Here is an 18,517-nt window from a genome sequence, read left to right on the forward strand (position 1 = left end):
GCTTCACTTGTATCTGACAAATCAACAAAGGAAGCAGCAGCGGGTACAACATCATCATCATCATCATCATCATCACACTGTACGTCCATGTCTGTAATGCTGCCTGACTGAGACATATCACTGTTATCTACATCCTCTGTCAATGATGGTTGCGCATCACTCATTTCTTCCAACTGATGTGTCAATAACTCCTCTGACAGATCATGTGAAGCGGCTGTGATGCTAGTGTTGGTGGTGGCGGCAGGCGGGCGAGTGGCACTAGTCACTTGAGAGGTGCCCGAAGCTAAGCTGGAGGTGAATGGTGCCTCAAGGTTACGAGCTGAAGCTGTAGAAGATTGGGTGTCCTGCGTTATAAAGTCAACTATTTCATCAGAACTTTTCGTGTTCATGGTACGTGGCCTAACACTGGCATTATTCTATGGCCAAAGGGAATCACATCACCATGACCACGATGGCACCTGCGGGGTGGCCTGCCTCTGCCTGTCATTTTTTTTTTAAATGTAGACTTAAACTACTATTAAACAAAATATGAGTGGTGCCACTAGGCAAGTGGGCACAGTATACGCTGTGAGCCTGACACAAAAAAGCAGACTGATGTTTTACAATCCAAAAAGTTTATTTTTTTTAAATGTACACTTACACTACTATTAAACAAGATATGAGTGGTGGCACTGGGCAAGTGGGCACAGTATACGCTGTGTGCCTGACACAAAAAAGCAGACTGATGTTTCACAGTCAAAAAAGATTTTTTTAAATATTTACACTACTGTTATAACAAATATGAGTGGTGGCACAACTTGGCAAATGGGCCTGGCACACACACTGGCAGGCAGGCAACTGCAATTAGATTACACTAGCACACTGATGTTTCACAGTCAAATTTTTTTTTTTTAAATATTTACACTACTGTTATAACAAATATGATTGGTGGCACTACTTGGCAAGTGGGCCTGGCACACACGCTGGCAGGCAGGCAGGCAACTGCAATTAGATTACACTAGCAGACTGATGTTTCACAGTCAAAAAGTTTTTTATTAAATATTTACACTACTGTTACAACAAATATGAGTGGTGCCACTAACTTGGCAAGTGGGCTGGCACACACGCTGGCAGGCAGGCAACTGCAATTAGATTACACTAGCAGACTGATGTTTCACAGTCAAAAAAGTTTTTTTTTAAATATTTACACTACTGTTACAACAAATATGAGTGGTGCCACTAACTTGGCAAGTGGGTCTGGCACACACGCTGGCAGGCAGGCAGGCAACTGCAATTAGATTACAATAGCAGACTGATGTTTCACGGTTAAAAAAGTTCTTTTATTAAATATTTACACTACTGTTATAACAAATATGAGTGGTGCCACTAACTTGGCAAGTGAGCCTGGCACACACGCTGGCAGGCAGACAACTGCAATTAGATTACACTAGCAGACTGATGTTTCACAAACAATTTTTTTTTTTTTTAAATATTTATACTACTGTTATAAAAAATATGATTGGTGGCATTTAGCAAGTGGGCCTGGCACACACGCTGGCAGGAAGGCAACTGCAATTAAATTACACAAGCAGACTGATGTTTCACAGTCAAAAAAGTTTTTTTATTAAATATTTACACTACTGTTACAACAAATATGAGTGGTGCCACTAACTTGGCAAGTGGGTCTGGCACACACGCTGGCAGGCAGGCAACTGCAATTAGATTACAATAGCAGACTGATGTTTCACAGTTAAAAAAGTTTTTTTTATTAAATATTTACACTACTGTTATAACAAATATGATTGGTGGCACTACTTGGCAAGTGGGCCTTGCACACACGCTGGCAGGCAGGCAGGCAACTGCAATTAGATTAAACTAGCAGACTGATGTTTCACAGTCAAAAAAGTTTTTTAAAAAAATATTTACACTACTGTTACAACAAATATGAGTGGTGCCACAAATTTGGCAAGTGGGCCTGGCACACACGCTGGCAGGCAGGCAACTGCAATAAGATTACACTAGCAGACTGATGTTTCACAGTCATTTTTTTTTTTTTTTTTAAATATTTACACTACTGTTATAACAAATATGATTGGTGGCACTCGTTGGCAAGTGGGCCTGGCACACACACTGGCAGGCAGGCAACTGCAATTAGATTACACTAGCAGACTGATGTAAAAGTTTTTTTTTAAATTTACACTGATGTTACACCAGATATGACTGGTGGCACTGAGGAAGTAGGCACAGTATATGCTGTGAGCCTGACACACAGGCTGGCTGGCAGTGGCAGGCTGGCCTTGCAACTGAAATTAGATTACACTAGCAGACTGATGTAAAAGTTTTTTTTAAAAAAAATGTACACTAATGTTACACCAGATATGACTGGTGGCACTGAGCAAGTAGGCACAGTGTACAACTGATGTAGCCCTAAAAAGAGCTTTTTGGGGTGCTGTCCATACAGCAGAGATCAGATGAGTCCTTCAGGACTGTAGTGGACACTGAATACAATAGCCTAGCTATCAATTTCCCTATAAAATCATCATCATCATCATCAGCAGCAGCACTATCCCTCCTCTCACTAAGAATGCAGGATCAGAATGAATCTAAAATGGCTGCTGCCCAGGAGCTGCGAGGGTCTGGGAGGGAGTGTCTGCTGCTGATTGGCTGAAATGTGTCTGCAGACTGTGAGATACAGAGTCAAAGTTTACTCAATGATGATGAATAGGGGGCGGATCGAACATCGCATATGTTCGCCCGCCGCAGCAAACGCGAACAAGCTATGATTGCCGGGAACTGTTCTCCGGCGAACTGTTCGCGACATCACTGCTAATATGTAGTCCCCTTTACTTATGGTCTGTTCTACCTTTTAGATTATGCCTTGGTGTCTGCTAGTATGCGCATATGTGGTTTTGTGTCTCTAATCTTTCATAAGTAACACGTGTTTTATATGGACATTATTTTTATCTATAGGCTTCTAAAGACACAACCACTTCAATATTTAATTACCCTGTCTTGTTTTCCCTCTTATGACTGGATATCTCATGCCAGATATTTTCTTGACAGTTATTTTCTGCCAATTATTTTCACTGGTTATTTATTTGTGGTGGTGAAATAGCAAAAATGAGGTTACAGTCGTATATCACATTTTTTGTGTAAGTATGACTGTTATGATGTTAATAACAAACCTGTACCATTTCACTGCATATCTGCATATATTATCATATGTATTAGGTATATCTGTGTTGGATATTATGGGCTTATGAATTGATACAAGACTGATCTTATGGGGATGTCAATGTCCCTATTATGCACACTATTTTGATACAGTAGAGATAGGTATAGAATTTGGCCTGTTTATATTGTGTCAGTTATTTTTTGCCGATTTTTTTCTGCCTACTATTCTCAGCTGGTTATTTATTTGTGGTGATGAAATAGCAAACATGAGGTTACAATTTTATATCACGTTTTTTGATCATATAACTGGTATGTTGTCTATAACATACCTCTACTATTTCACCACATATTTTAATACTCTATTGTACGCATTAGGCAAATTGTGGGTTTACAAATGGCTATAGAATTGATCTTGCAATAATGCCAGAATTAATGCTATGCTCTTTGTTTTGCATGTGAGCATATAGATCGGTATACTACTTGGCCCATCGTTCCCTTAGTAATTATGCTTGTGAACAGGCTACCCATTCATGCTATCAGATTGTATGCCTGTTCATTAATCACCCCTGATGGTGCCTTAAACACTGTAGTACATGCTTTGAATTTTCCACATAGCAATTTCCCTAACACTATAATACATGCCCCATATGGGTGGGGCTAATTTGCTCCGGTGTCCACACAGTCACTGCCTCTTACCAGGACATACTGGAGGTGATAGATATGTTCCATACACTATTGGCATCTTGACAACGATTATGGTAAGCAGTAGCTGTAGATTATATACATTATAATTGCCCTTCGCCACGGTTTTGATAGAGGATACTCAGATACAATATGTCCCTGTGCATGTCTGTATTTAGAACATCTATGATTTACTGAACAACACAGACACATCGTTTGATATAGGTTAGCTTATATAACTTTTTGGTAAACACTTTTTTGTAACTGTAATGTAACTATTTTGTAACTTGCATTTGACTTCTGTTACAATTGATCAATGTCTGATAACAAGCATTTTGGTATTCTCACATATCAACAATGATTGTTTGCATTTTGGTGGGTGAAGTTTTGTATCAACATTTGTATCACTATGGTAACCCTTTTTTGACGCAATTTCTGTAGGGGGAGGGATCTAATTGTGTTTTTAAGCTAGCATGTTTTTCCTCACTCTTGTAGGTCTGATGAAGGGGTGAATACCCCAAAACGTCACTGTAATAAAAATGTGTTATACACTTGACCAGAGAGTGCTTTCTCTATTAGTAGTGATGTCGCAAATTGTTCGGCGGCGAATAGTTCCCGGCGAACATAGCTTGTTCGCGTTCGCAACGGCGGGCGAACATATGCGATGTTCGATCCGCCCCCTATTCATTATCATTGAGTAAACTTTGACCCTGTATCTCACAGTCTGCAGACACATTACAGCCAATCAGCAGCAGAACCTCCCTCCCAGACCCTCCCAGCTCCTGGACAGCAGCCATTTTAGATTCATTCGGAAGCTGCATTCTTAGTGAGAGGAGGGACAGTGTAGCTGCTGCTGATTTAATAGGGAAATTGATAGCTAGGTTAGTGTATTCAGTGTCCACTACAGTCCTGAAGGACTCCTCTGATCTCTGCTGTAAAGACAGCACCCCAAAAAGCCCTTTTTAGGGCTAGAACATCAGTCTGTTTTTTTTTCCTGAGTAATCTAATTGCAGTTGCCTGCCTGCCAAGCCACTTGCCCAGTGCCACAACTCATATCTGCTGTAACAGTAGTGTAAATTTAAAAAAAATAACTTTTTTGACTGAAACATCAGTCTGCTTGTGTAATCTAATTGCAGTTGCCTTCCTGCCAGTGTGTCTGCCAGGCCCACTTGCCCAGTGCCACCACTCATATCTGGTGTAACAGTAGTGTAAATTAAAAAAAAAAAACTTTTTTGACTGTGAAACATCAGTCTGCTTGTGTAATCTAATTGCAATTACATGCCTGCCAGAGTGTGTGCCAGGCCCACTTGCCCAGTGCCACCACTCATATCTGGTGTAACAGTAGTGTAAATTAAAAAAAAAAAAAAACTTTTTTGACTGTGAAACATCAGTCTGCTAGTGTAATATAATTGCAGTTGCCTGCCTGCCAGCGTGTGTGCCAGGCTCACAGTGTATACTGTGCCCACTTGCCCAGTCCCACCACTCATATCTGGTGTAACAGTAGTGTAAATTAAAAAAAAAAAACGTTTTTGACTGTGAAACATCAGTCTGCTAGTGTAATATAATTGCAGTTGCCTGCCTGCCAGCGTATGTGCTAGACCCACTTGCCCAGTGCCACCACTCATATCTGGTGTAACAGTAGTGTAAATTAAAAAAAACAAAACTTTTTTGACTGTGAAACATCAGTCTGCTTGTGTAATCTAATTGTAGTTGCCTGTCTGCCAGTGTGTTTGCCAGGCCCACTTGCCCAGTGCCACCCCTCATATCTGGTGTAACAGTAGTGTAAATTTAAAAAAAAAAAATTGACTGTGAAACATCAGTCTGCTTGTGTAATCTAATTGCAGTTGCCTGCCTGCCAGCATGTGTGCCAGGCCCACTTGCCCAGTGCCACCACTCATATCTGGTGTAATAGTAGTGTAAATTTAAAAAAAAAAAAACTTTTTGGACTGTGAAACATCAGTCTGCTAGTGTAATCTAATTGCAGTTGCCTGCCTGCCTGCCAGCGTGTGTGCCAGGCTCACAGCGTATACTGTGCCCACTTGCCCAGTGTCACCACTCATATCTGGTGTAACAGTAGTGTAAATGTAAAAAAAAAAAAACTTTTTTGACTGTGAAACATCAGTCTGCTTGTATAATCTAATTGCAGTTGCCTGTCTGCCAGCGTGTGTGCCAGGCCCACTTGCCCAGTGCCACCACTCATATCTGGTGTAACAGTAGTGTAAATTTAAAAAAATACTTTTTTGACTGTGAAACATCAGTCTGCTTGTGTAATCTAATTGCAGTTGCCTGCCTGCCAGAGTGTGTGCCAGGCTCACAGCCCACTTGCCCAGTGCCACCACTCATATCTTGTTTAATAGTAGTGTAAGTGTACATTTAAAAAAAAAAAAACTTTTTTGACTGTGAAACATCAGTCTGCTTTTTTGTGTCAGGCTCACAGCGTATACTGTGCCCACTTGCCCAGTGCCACCACTCATATCTTGTTTAATAGTAGTGTAAGTGTAGATTTAAAAAAAAAAATGACAGGCAGAGGCAGGCCACCCCCCAGGGGCCGTCGTGGTCGTGGTGCTGTAATTCCCTTTGGCCCTAGAATAATGCCCAGTGTTCAGAGGCCACGTGCCATGAACTTGAAAAGTTCTGAGGACATAGTTGACTTTTTAACACAGGACACCCAATCATCTATAGCTTCCGCTCCGAACCTTGATGCACCATCCTCCTCCAGCTTATCTTCGGGCACCTCTCAAGTTACCACTCGCCCGCCTGCCACCACCAACACTAGCACCACAGCCGCTTCACTTGATCTGTCAGAGGAGTTATTTACACATCAGTTGGAAGAAATGAGTGATGCGCAACCATCATTGACAGAGGATGTAGATAACCGTGATATGTCTCAGTCAGGCAGCATTACAGACATGGACGTACAGTGTGATGATGATGATGATGTTGTACCCACTGCTGCTTCCTATTTTACTGGTAAGTATTTCATTTTAAATAGTTATTATTTAGTTAATAATTGTAACTTTAGTTTAGCTCTAATATTAAAATTAGGGGGTGTTAGGCTTAGGGTTACGTTAGGGTTAGTGTTAGGTTTAGGGGTTAATGGATTTATTTAGTGGTAGTGATGTGGGAGGCCAGAGGTTTAGGGGTTAATAACTTTAGTGTATAGTGGTGGCGATATAGGGGGCAGTAGATTAGGGGTGTTTAGACTTAGGGTTTATGTTAGGGTGTTAGGTTTAAACGTAACTTTTTATTTCTCCATAGACATCAATGGGGCTGCCTTATGGAGCTTTTCATTCCACAATCCCAGGTGTTAGGCTTTTTTTTTTGCCGGCTCTCCCCGGCAGCGCTTGATTTTGGTGCGGTATGGAACTCAATGCCACCATATCACCCGCACAAGCCTGCTTTTTTTTAAATCAGCGCTATACGGAGGTGAAATAACGCTGCTTTTGTGGTGGTCTTTAAAATCCCTATAGCGCTCAAAACTTGTAATCTAGGTGAATATTATCTCAAAGCTGATTATTTAAAAAAAAAAAAGCTGTGATAGTTTATACTAGATATTGTTCTTATCTTATAATATTTAACATTTTAAGAACCCTGTGCACTAAGTTTTCCTTTTGAATTTTTATGTAGGCTTCCTGTTCTTCTGGACTAAGCATTTTCAGTTTTAGCTTTTATATTTTCCCTGTTAGCTGTTATACTTTAAAATATAGGTTTGTATCAATCGCAATTTTATAAATTGTTCACATTTTTAAAGTATTCGATAACAAAAAGAAAGAAAAGCAGCATTTGTGAAATATTATAATACAATAAGGTGATAGATGGTGGTAATTATTATACTGACATTTTATAGAGCTTCAAATAAAGCTATAAACAGTCAGGGAAGACTCATAACATAGACAATGAAATAGAAGTTAAATGTATATAATAAAATATTTTTTAATTTAAAATTTTAAAATCATCAGACTCACAATAAAGCAGATCAAAGCAAGAACCCAGGCTGACACAGACCCTTACAATGCAAACAATGTGTGAATTTGAGTTTAATGTTCAAGAAACTAACACCTAGATTTCGAGTTTTGCGTTAACAGGGGTGCGGTGCTAATGAGCAGTTTAAGCTCACCTCTCACTTGCAGACAGCGCTGGTATTACGGGTTTTTAAAAACCCGGCATTAACCGCAAAAAAGTGAGAGAAGAGAAAATTTTGCTCCACATCTCACCTCAATACCAGTGCTGCTTATGTTAGCGGTGAGCTGGTAAAACGTGCTTGTGCACGATTTCCCTTTAGGAATATATGGGGTAGAGCTGGCTGAAAAAAACCTAACACCTGCAAAAAAGCAACTAAAAGCTCCTAACGCAGCCCCATTGATTCCTATGGGGAAACAAAATTTATGTTTACACCTAACACCCTAAAATGAACCCCGAATCTAAACACCCCTAATATTACACTTATTAACCCCTAATCTGCCGCCCCTGACATCGCCGACACCTACATTATAATATTAACCCCTAATCTGCCGCTCTGGACACCGCCACCACCTACATTATAGTTATGAACCCCTAATCTGCTGTCCCCAACATCACCGAACCCTACATTATATTTATTAACCCCTAATCTGCCGCCCCCAATGTCACCGCAACCTAACTACATTTATTAACCCCTAATCTGCCGCCCACAACGTCGCTATACTATAATAAACATATTAACCCCTAAACCTAAATCTAACCCTAACCCCCCTTAACTTAAATATAATTTAAATAATTCTAAATAAAATTACTACAATCACCTAAATAATTCCTATTTAAAACTAAATACCATTAAAGTAAAACCTAAACTAGCTACAATATAACTAATAGTTACATTGTAGCTAGCCTAGGGTTTATTTTTATTTTACAGGCAAATTTGTATTTATTTTAACTAGGTACAATAGTTATTAAATAGTTATTAGAGACAAATTTACCTGTAAAATAAAAACTAACCTAAGTTACAATTACACCTAACACTACACTATAATTAATTTAATTACCTAAACTAAATACAATTAATTACAATTTAAAAAAAATATCTAAAGTAATGAAAAAACCCCACTAAATTACAGAAAATAAAATAATTACAAGATGTTTAAACTAATTACACCTAATCTAATCCCCCTAACAAAATAAAAAAGCCCCCCAAAATAAAAAAGCCCTATCCTACACTAAATTACAAATAGCCCTTAAAATGGCCTTTTGCGGGGCATTGCTCCAAAGTAATCAGCAATTTTATGTGTAAAAAAAAAGGACAAATAACCCCCCCCAACATTAAAACCCACCACCCACACAACCAACCCTACTCTGAAACCCACCAAATCCCCCCTTAAAAAAAAACTAACACTAACCCCTTAAAGATCACCCTACCATGAGACGTCTTAATCTAAGTCGGGCAGAATAGGTCCTCCAGACGGGCAGAAGTCTTCATCCAGACGGCATCTTCTATCTTCATCCATCCGGCACGGAGCGGGTCCATCTTCAAGACATCCAACATGGAGCATTGTCTTCATCCGACGGACGATGACTAAATGAAGGTTCCTTTAAGTGATGTCATCCAAGATGGCGTCCCTTCAATTCCGATTGGCTGATAGAATTCTATCAGTAAATCAGAATTAAGAAAGAAAAATCCTATTGGCTGATGCAATCAGACAATAGGATTGAGCTTGCATTTTATTGGCTGATTGGAAATGCCAATAGAATGCAAGCTCAATCCTATTGGCTGATTGGATCAGCCAATAGGATTGAACTTCAATCCTATTGGCTCATTGCATCAGCCAATAGGATTTTTTCTACCTTAATTCCGATTGGCTGATAGAATTCTATCAGCCAATCAAAATTGAAGGGACCCCATCTTGGATGACGTCACTTAAAAGAACCTTCATTCAGTCATCGGCCATCGGATAAGGAGGATGCTCCGCGTCGGATGTCTTGAAGATGGACCCGCTCCGCGCTTGATGGATGAAGATAGAAGATGCCATCTGGATGAAGATTTCTGCCCGTCTGGAAGACCTCTTCTTCCTGGCTTGGATGAAGACTTCTGCCCGTCTGGAGGACCACTTCTGCCCGGTTGGGTTAAGACGTCTCACGGTAGGGTGATCTTCAAGGGGTTAGTGTTAGGTTTTATTAAGGGGGGATTGGGTGGGTTTTAGAGTAGGGTTGGTTGTGTGGGTGGTGGGTTTTAATGTTGGGGGGGTATTTGTACTTTTTTTTTTTACAGGTAAAAGGCTGATTACTTTGGGGCAATGCCCCACAAAAGGACCTTTTAAGGGCTATTTGAAATTTAGTGAAGGGTAGGGCTTTTTTTATTTTGGGGGGCTTTTTATTTTGTTAGGGGGGTTAGATTAGGTGTAATTAGTTTAAAAATCTTGTAATTATTTTATTATTTTCTGTAATTTAGTGTTTGTTTTTTTCGTACTTTAGATATTTTTTTAATATTGTAATTAATTGTATTTAGTTTAGGTAATTAATTTAATTATAGTGTAGTGTTAGGTGTAATTGTAAATTAGGTTAGGTTTTATTTTACAGGTAAATTTGTCTTTATTTTTAACTAGGTAGTTATTAAATAGTTAACAACTATTTAATAACTATTCTACCTAGTTAAAATAAATACAAACTTGCCTGTAAAATAAAAATAAACCCTAAGCTAGTTACAATGTAACTATTAGCTATATTGTAGCTATCTTAGGGTTTATTGTATAGGTAAGTATTTAGTTTTAAATAGGAATAATTTAGTGAATTGTAGTAATTTTATTTAGATTTATTTTAATTATATTTAAGTTAGGGGGTGTTAGGGTTAGGGTTAGACTTAGATTTAGGGGTTAATACATTTAATATAGTGGCAGTGACGTTGGGGGCGGCAGATTAGGGGTTAATAATATTTAAATAGTGTTTGCAATGAGGGAATGCGGCGGTTTAGGGGTTAATATGTTTATTATAGTGGCAGTGATGTCTGGTTTGGCAGATTAGGGGTTAAAAATGTTATTTTAGTGTTTGCAATGTGGGGGGCCTCAGTTTAGGGGTTAATAGGTAGTTTACCGGTGTTAGTGTACTTTTTAGCTCTTTATTTAAGAGTTTTATGCTACAGCGTTGTAGTGTAAAACTCTTAAAGGGACATTAAACACTAAATACATGCTAGATAGAATGATGCATTCGAAGAAAAGATTAGTCCATGACTAACATGTAGATGTATTTTTTAAAGTTTCATTAGTTGTTTAAAAAGTGACAAAATAAGTGTAAAGTTTTAGTGTCTATAAAACACTGGGAGCTGCCATGATGTAACTTGTGTTACCTTTTCTGCTATGGCCAATTATGGACAGTTATAAATAGGTCACTAGAGTGTGCAGCCAATGGTTGTGCTGGATTTAACAGTGTTCTGCACTTCCATTTCTAACAGGAACTGAAAAGCTCCCAATTTCAGAATGAAATTACAGGCAAAGAGGACAAAATAAATAATGAACGTATATTGCAGAGTTGTTATATTATATACAATTTATCATTTTATATTACCATCTCAAAGTGTTTAATGTCCCTTTAACTACTAACTTGAAATGTGTGTGTGTATATACATACATACATATATATATATATATATATATATATATATATATATATATATATATATATCGCACATGAAAACTTTCAAGAGTAGTTTCTCTTTAAAATTTAGTATGTGCAAAAATGTATTTTTTTATAGCTGATGAAAATGCAAGGAAAAAAAGAACATTGATATCTGATATTTTTATGTTCTATTGTTTTTGATTTGTTGGGTTTTTTTTGCTTTTTCTTTTAGTTAATTTCCAAATGTCACCCAAACAAAATTTGTACATTTAAATTCAATTATGATATAGATTTAGATAGGAAAAGACCAAAGATTAGGATACTTACACCTGTTTAAAAAATATACGTGTAGATTTAGAGTTTGGCGTTAGCCGTCAAAAGCAGCGTTAAGGGGTCCTAACGCTGCTTTTTATCGCCCGCTGGTATTTAGAGTCAGGCAGGAAAGGGTCTACCGCTCACTTTCTTTCCGTGACTCCAGGCTACCGCAGATCCCCTTACGTCAATTGCGTATCCTATCTTTTCTATGGGATTTCCCTAACACTGGTATTTGGAGTCTTGGAAGAAGTGAGTGGTAGAGCCTCTACCGACAAGACAAAAAAAGTCAGTAGTTAAGAGCTTTATGGTCTAACACGGGAACATAAAGCTCCTAACTACTGTGCTATAAAGTACACTAACACCCATAAACTACCTATGTACCCCTAAACCGAGCCCCCCCCCACACCGCAAACCCTCTAATAAAATGTTTTAACTTCTAATCTGCCGACCGGACACCGCCGAAACCTACATTATAGCTATGAACCCCTAATCTGCTGCCCCTAACATCGCCGACACCTACATTATATTTATTAACCCCTAATCTGCCCGCCCCAATGTCGCCGCTACCTAACTACACTTATTAACCCCTAATCTGCCAACCGGACCTCGCTGCCACTGTAATAAATATATTAACCCCTAAAGCGCCACACTCCTGCCTCGCAAACAATATAATAATTTTTATTAACCCCTAATCTGCCCTCCCTAACATCGCTGCCACCTACCTACAATTATTAACCCCTAATCTCCTGCCCGCAACATCGCCGCTACTATAATAAAGTTATTAACCCCTAAACCTAACTCTAACCCTAACACCCCCCTAAGTTAAATATATTTTTAATTAAATGAAATAATATTCCTATAATTAAATAAATTATTCCTATTTAAAACTAAATACTTACCTATAAAATAAACCTTAAGATAGCTACAATATAACTAATAGTTACATTGTAGCTATTTTAGGATTTATATTTATTTTACAGGCAACTTTGTATTTATTTTAACTAGGTACAAAAGCTATTAAATAGTTAATAACTATTTAATAGCTACCTAGTTAAAATAAGTACAAAATTACCTGTAAAATAAATCCTAACCTAAGTCACAAATACACCTAACACTACACTATCATTAAATGAATTAAATAAATTACCTACAATTAGCTAAACTAAAATACAATTAAATAAACTAATCTATAATACAAAAAAACAAACAAACACTAAATTACAAAAATAAAAAAATATTACAAGAAGTTTAAACTAATTACACCTAATCTAAGCCCCTTAATAAAATAAAAAAGCCCTTGCCTATTCTAAATTACACAAGTAATCAGCTCTTTTACCAGCCCTTAAAGGGCTTTTTGCGGGGCATTGCCCCAAAGTAATCAGCTCTTTTACCTGTAAAAAAAATACAACCCCCCAACATTAAAACCCACCACCCAAATACCCCTACTCTAACCCACCCAAACCCCCATTAAAAAACCTAACGCTAACCCCCTGAAGATCTCCATACCTTGAGTCGTCTTCACCCAACCGGGCCGAAATCTTCATCCAAGGTGCGCAGAGGAGGTCCTTCATCTGGTAGAAGTCTTCATCCAGGTGGTGTCTTCAATCTTCATCCATCCGGAGCGGAGCCATCTTCCAAGGCGCCGATGCGGAGCCATCTTCTTCATCCGGAGTCTTTGTACACAATGACGGTACCTTTAAGTGACGTCATCCAAGATGGCGTCCCTTCAATTCCGATTGGCTGATAGGATTCTATCAGCCAATCGGAATTAAGGTAGGAAAAATCTGATTGGCTGATCCAATCATCCAATCGTATTGAGCTTGCATTCTATTGGCTGTTCCAATCAGCCAATAGAATGCGAGCTCAATACGATTGGCTGATTGCATCAGCCAATCGGATTGAACTTCAATCTGATTGGCTGATTGCATTAGCCAATCAGATTTTTCCTACCTTAATTCCGATTGGCTGATAGAATCCTATCAGCCAATCGGAATTGAAGGGACGCCATCTTGGATGACGTCACTTAAAGGTACCGTCATTGTGTACGAAGATTCTGGATGAAGAGGATGGCTCCGCGTCGGCTCCTTGGAAGATGGCTCCACTCCGGATGGATGAAGATTGAAGATGCCACCTGGATGAAGACTTCTACCGGATGAAGGACCTCCTCTGCGCACCTTGGATGAAGATTTCGGCCCGGTTGGGTGAAGACGACTCAAGGTAGGGAGATCTTCACGGGGTTAGCGTTAGGTTTTTTTAAGGGGGGTTTGGGTGGGTTAGAGTAGGGGTATGTGGGTGGTGAGTTTTAATGTTGGGGGGGTTGTATTTTTTTTTACAGGCAAAAGAGCTGATTACTTTGGGGCAATGCCCCGCAAAAGAGCCCTTTTAAGGGCTGGTAAAAGAGCTGATTATTTGTGTAATTTAGAATAGAGTAGGGCATTTTTTTATTTTGGTGGGCTATGTAATTTAGTGTTTGTTTTTTTGTATTATAGATTAGTTTATTTAATTGTATTTTAGTTTAGCTAATTGTAGGCAATTTATTTAATTAATTTAATGATACTGTAGTGTTAGGTGAATTTGTAACTTAGGTTAGGATTTATTTTACAGGTAATTGTGTACTTATTTTAACTAGGTAGCTATTAAATAGTTATTAACTATTTAATAGCTATTGTACCTAGTTAAAATAAATACAAAGTTGCCTGTAAAATAAATATAAATCCCAAAATAGCTACAATGTAACTATTAGTTATATTGTAGCTATCTTAGGGTTTATTTTATAGGTAAGTATTTATTTTTAAATAGGAATAATTTATTTAATTATAGGAATATTATTTTGTTTAATTAAAATTATATTTAACTTAGGGGGGTGTTAGTGTTAGAGTTAGGTTTAGGGGTTAATAACTTTATTATAGTAGCAGCGACGTTGGGGGCTGGAGTTTAGGGGTTAATAATTGTAGGTAGGTGGTGGCGATGTTAGGGAGGGCAGATTAGGGGTTAATAAAATGTATTATATTGTTTGCGAGGCGGAAGTGCAGCGGTTTAGGATTTAATACATTTATTATAGTGGCAGTGAGCTCCGATCGGCAGATTAGGGGTTAATAAGTGTAGGTAGGTGGAGGCGACGTTGGGGGGGGCAGATTAGGGGGTAATAAATATAGGTGTCGGTGATGTTAGGGGCAGTAGATTAAGGGTTCATAGCTATAATGTAGGTTGCGGTGGTGTCCGGAGCGGCAGATTAGGGGTTAATAATATTATGCAGGTGTCAGCGATAGCGGGGGCAGCAGATTAGGGGTTAATAAGTGTAAGGTTAGGGGTGTTTAGACTCGGGGTTCATGTTAGGGTGTTAGGTGTAGACTTAGAGAGTTTTTCCCCATAGGAAACAATGGGGCTGTGCTAGGAGCTGAATGCTGATTTTTGCAGGTGTTAGGTTTTTTTCAGCCAGCTCAGCCCCATTGTTTCCTATGGGGATATCGTGCACGAGTACGTTTTTCCAGCTTACCGCTACCATAGGAAACGCTGGTATTGAGAGTTGAAGGGAAGGTAAATTATGCTCAACGCTTCCTTTTCTGAGCCTAATGCAGCCACTCAGACAATTCTAAATACCAGCGTTGGCTTAAGGGTGCGCTGGGAAAAAAGCAGCGTTAGCTACGCGGGTCTTTACCGACAAAACTCTAAATCTAGGCGATATTCTTTTTATCATGCATGTTTCAAATATCACTATATTTATTCTTAAAAATATATTTTGAACAACTTTAGTGGGATTATATTGCCCACATCTGGTATACAAAATACTAGATCAAACAAACCTTGTGGTTTTTTTTGTTGTTGATGTTTTTTAAAAAAACAAATTGGTATTGCATTCATAGCTTAGTTTTCCATATCCACATTTAATACATTTTTCTCTTGTTTTTAGTTTTGTATAATACAAATAATAATTTAAATTGCAACTATTTAAATTGATATTCCTAATCACACATACAGTTTATAAAAACATATAAAATATAAATCGTATGTGAATAATGGTAATAATATATAAATATGAATAACAGAATAATAGTAATATTGGACTTTTTTGTATTTTTTGTACAATTTAAGTAGAAATATGAATTGAAACAGCATATAGAAGAAATTATAATTGGTTATCTTTATTAGGTATAGTGAGTCAACCATGTGAATGAACAAAGTTTTCACAAAGCACGTTCTCTTGAACATATGAGTCAAATGCAAGAAAAACATGGCATTATATTAAAAACGTGTTTGTGCTCAAATAACTATATATTAGTGTTTAATAGCGGCATAAATCATAAAATTGCCCACCACAGGTGAACAATCACAGCACTACTAAATAATTAGTATAATGTGTTTCTCAGCGACTTGCTGACCCATTTCCTCAGTCAACTGCACAAGAACAAAAGATTTTTTTTAAAGTCTTTGCTTCAAAACAGACGCAGCTATTGTTTAAAAAAAATGTCTACGATTTCCCCTCTATAAAATGATTCATTCAAAAAGCATTGCTAAAATAATGTATAACACATGCAATTCTATATAACCTGAGAACATACATAAATAGCAATACAATTGCTCAATAATTCTTATTAAAAATACAATATGCACATAACTAGGAAGCAAAATTAGCTAAGATCATACTTTATTTTCCACAACCCCTGTTGAATATAAAATTAAAACTATATTAAAAATAAAATAGTCTGTGAAAACATTGTAAAAAAATAATCTATAGATGGCTAAAGGAGGGCTAATTAATGCTCCCACTCGATTGTTAATTGCTCTAGAAGTTCGGATTTTTACGCTTATTGGGTTGCGCTCGTATTATGAGTTGAAAGTAAACTGATTTCACTCTAGCGCTAACCCAATGAGCGCAAAAAGCCAGTTAAAATATTGAGTGTCCATTAACGTATTCCCCCATAGAAGTAAATTGAGCAAAAAGAGTGGAAAAAAAAACACCCTACTTGCGTGCAAAACCGTTCACATATTCTCTTGTGTTCTTCACATGGAATAATAAGTTTTATTTATTTATTCATAAATAAATATATATATATATATATATATTTTATATATATATATATATATATATATATATATATATATATATATATATATACAGGGAGTGCAGAATTACTAGGCAAGTTGTATTTTTGAGGATTAATTTTATTATTGAACAACAACCATGTTCTCAATGAACCCAAAAAACTCATTAATATCAAAGCTGAATAGTTTTGGAAGTAGTTTTTAGTTTGTTTTTAGTTATAGCTATTTTAGGGGGATATCTGTGTGTGCAGGTGACTATTACTGTGCATAATTATTAGGCAACTTAACAAAAAACAAATATATACCCATTTCAATTATTTATTTTTACCAGTGAAACCAATATAACATCTCAACATTCCCAAATATACATTTCTGACATTCAAAAACAAAACAAAAACAAATCAGTGACCAATATAGCCACCTTTCTTTGCAAGGACACTCAAAAGCCTGTCATCCATGGATTCTGTCAGTGTTTTGATCTGTTCACCATCAACATTGCGTGCAGCAGCAACCACAGCCTCCCAGACACTGTTCAGAGAGGTGTACTGTTTTCCCTCCTTGTAAATCTCACATTTGATGATGGACCACAGGTTCTCAATGGGGTTCAGATCAGGTGAACAAGGAGGCCATGTCATTAGATTTTCTTCTTTTATACCCTTTCTTGCCAGCCACGCTGTGGAGTACTTGGACGCGTGTGATGGAGCATTGTCCTGCATGAAAATCATGTTTTTCTTGAAGGATGCAGACTTCTTCCTGTACCACTGCTTGAAGAAGGTGTCTTCCAGAAACTGGCAGTAGGACTGGGAGTTGAGCTTGACTCCATCCTCAACCGGAAAAGGCCCCACAAGCTCATCTTTGATGATACCAGCCCAAACCAGTACTCCACCTCCACCTTGCTGGTGTCTGAGTCAGACTGGAGCTCTCTGCCCTTTACCAATCCAGCCACGGGCCCATCCATCTGGCCCATCAAGACTCACTCTCATTTCATCAGTCCATAAAACCTTAGAAAAATCAGTCTTGAGATATTTCTTGGCCCAGTCTTGACGTTTCAGCTTGTGTGTCTTGTTCAGTGGTGGTCGTCTTTCAGCCTTTCTTACCTTGGCCATGTCTCTGAGTATTGCACACCTTGTGCTTTTGGGCACTCCAGTGATGTTGCAGCTCTGAAATATGGCCAAACTGGTGGCAAGTGGCATCTTGGCAGCTGCACGCTTGACTTTTCTCAGTTCATGTGCAGTTATTTTGCGCTTCTTGCGACCCTGTTGACTATTTTGAATGAAATGCTTGATTGTTCGATGATCACGCTTCAGAAGCTTTGCAATTTTAAGAGTGCTGCATCCCTCTGAAAGATATCTCACTATTTTTTACTTTTCTGAGCCTGTCAAGTCCTTCTTTTGACCCATTTTGCCAAAGGAAAGGAAGTTGCCTAATAATTATGCACACCTGATATAGGGTGTTGATGTCATTAGACCACACCCCTTCTCATTACAGAGATGCACATCACCTAATATGCTTAATTGGTAGTAGGCTTTCTAGCCTATACAGCTTGGAGTAAGACAACATGCATTAAGAGGATGATGTGGTCAAAATACTAATTTGCCTAATAATTCTGCACTCCCTGTATATATATATATATATATATATATATATATATATATATATATATATATATATATATATATATATAAATATATATATATACAGTATATATATATATATATATAGGTAGTGGAGAAAAGGATGCACT

The sequence above is a fragment of the Bombina bombina genome, chromosome 5 (assembly GCF_027579735.1).
Source record: "Bombina bombina isolate aBomBom1 chromosome 5, aBomBom1.pri, whole genome shotgun sequence".
In the NCBI taxonomy this organism is placed as follows: Eukaryota; Metazoa; Chordata; class Amphibia; order Anura; family Bombinatoridae; genus Bombina; species Bombina bombina.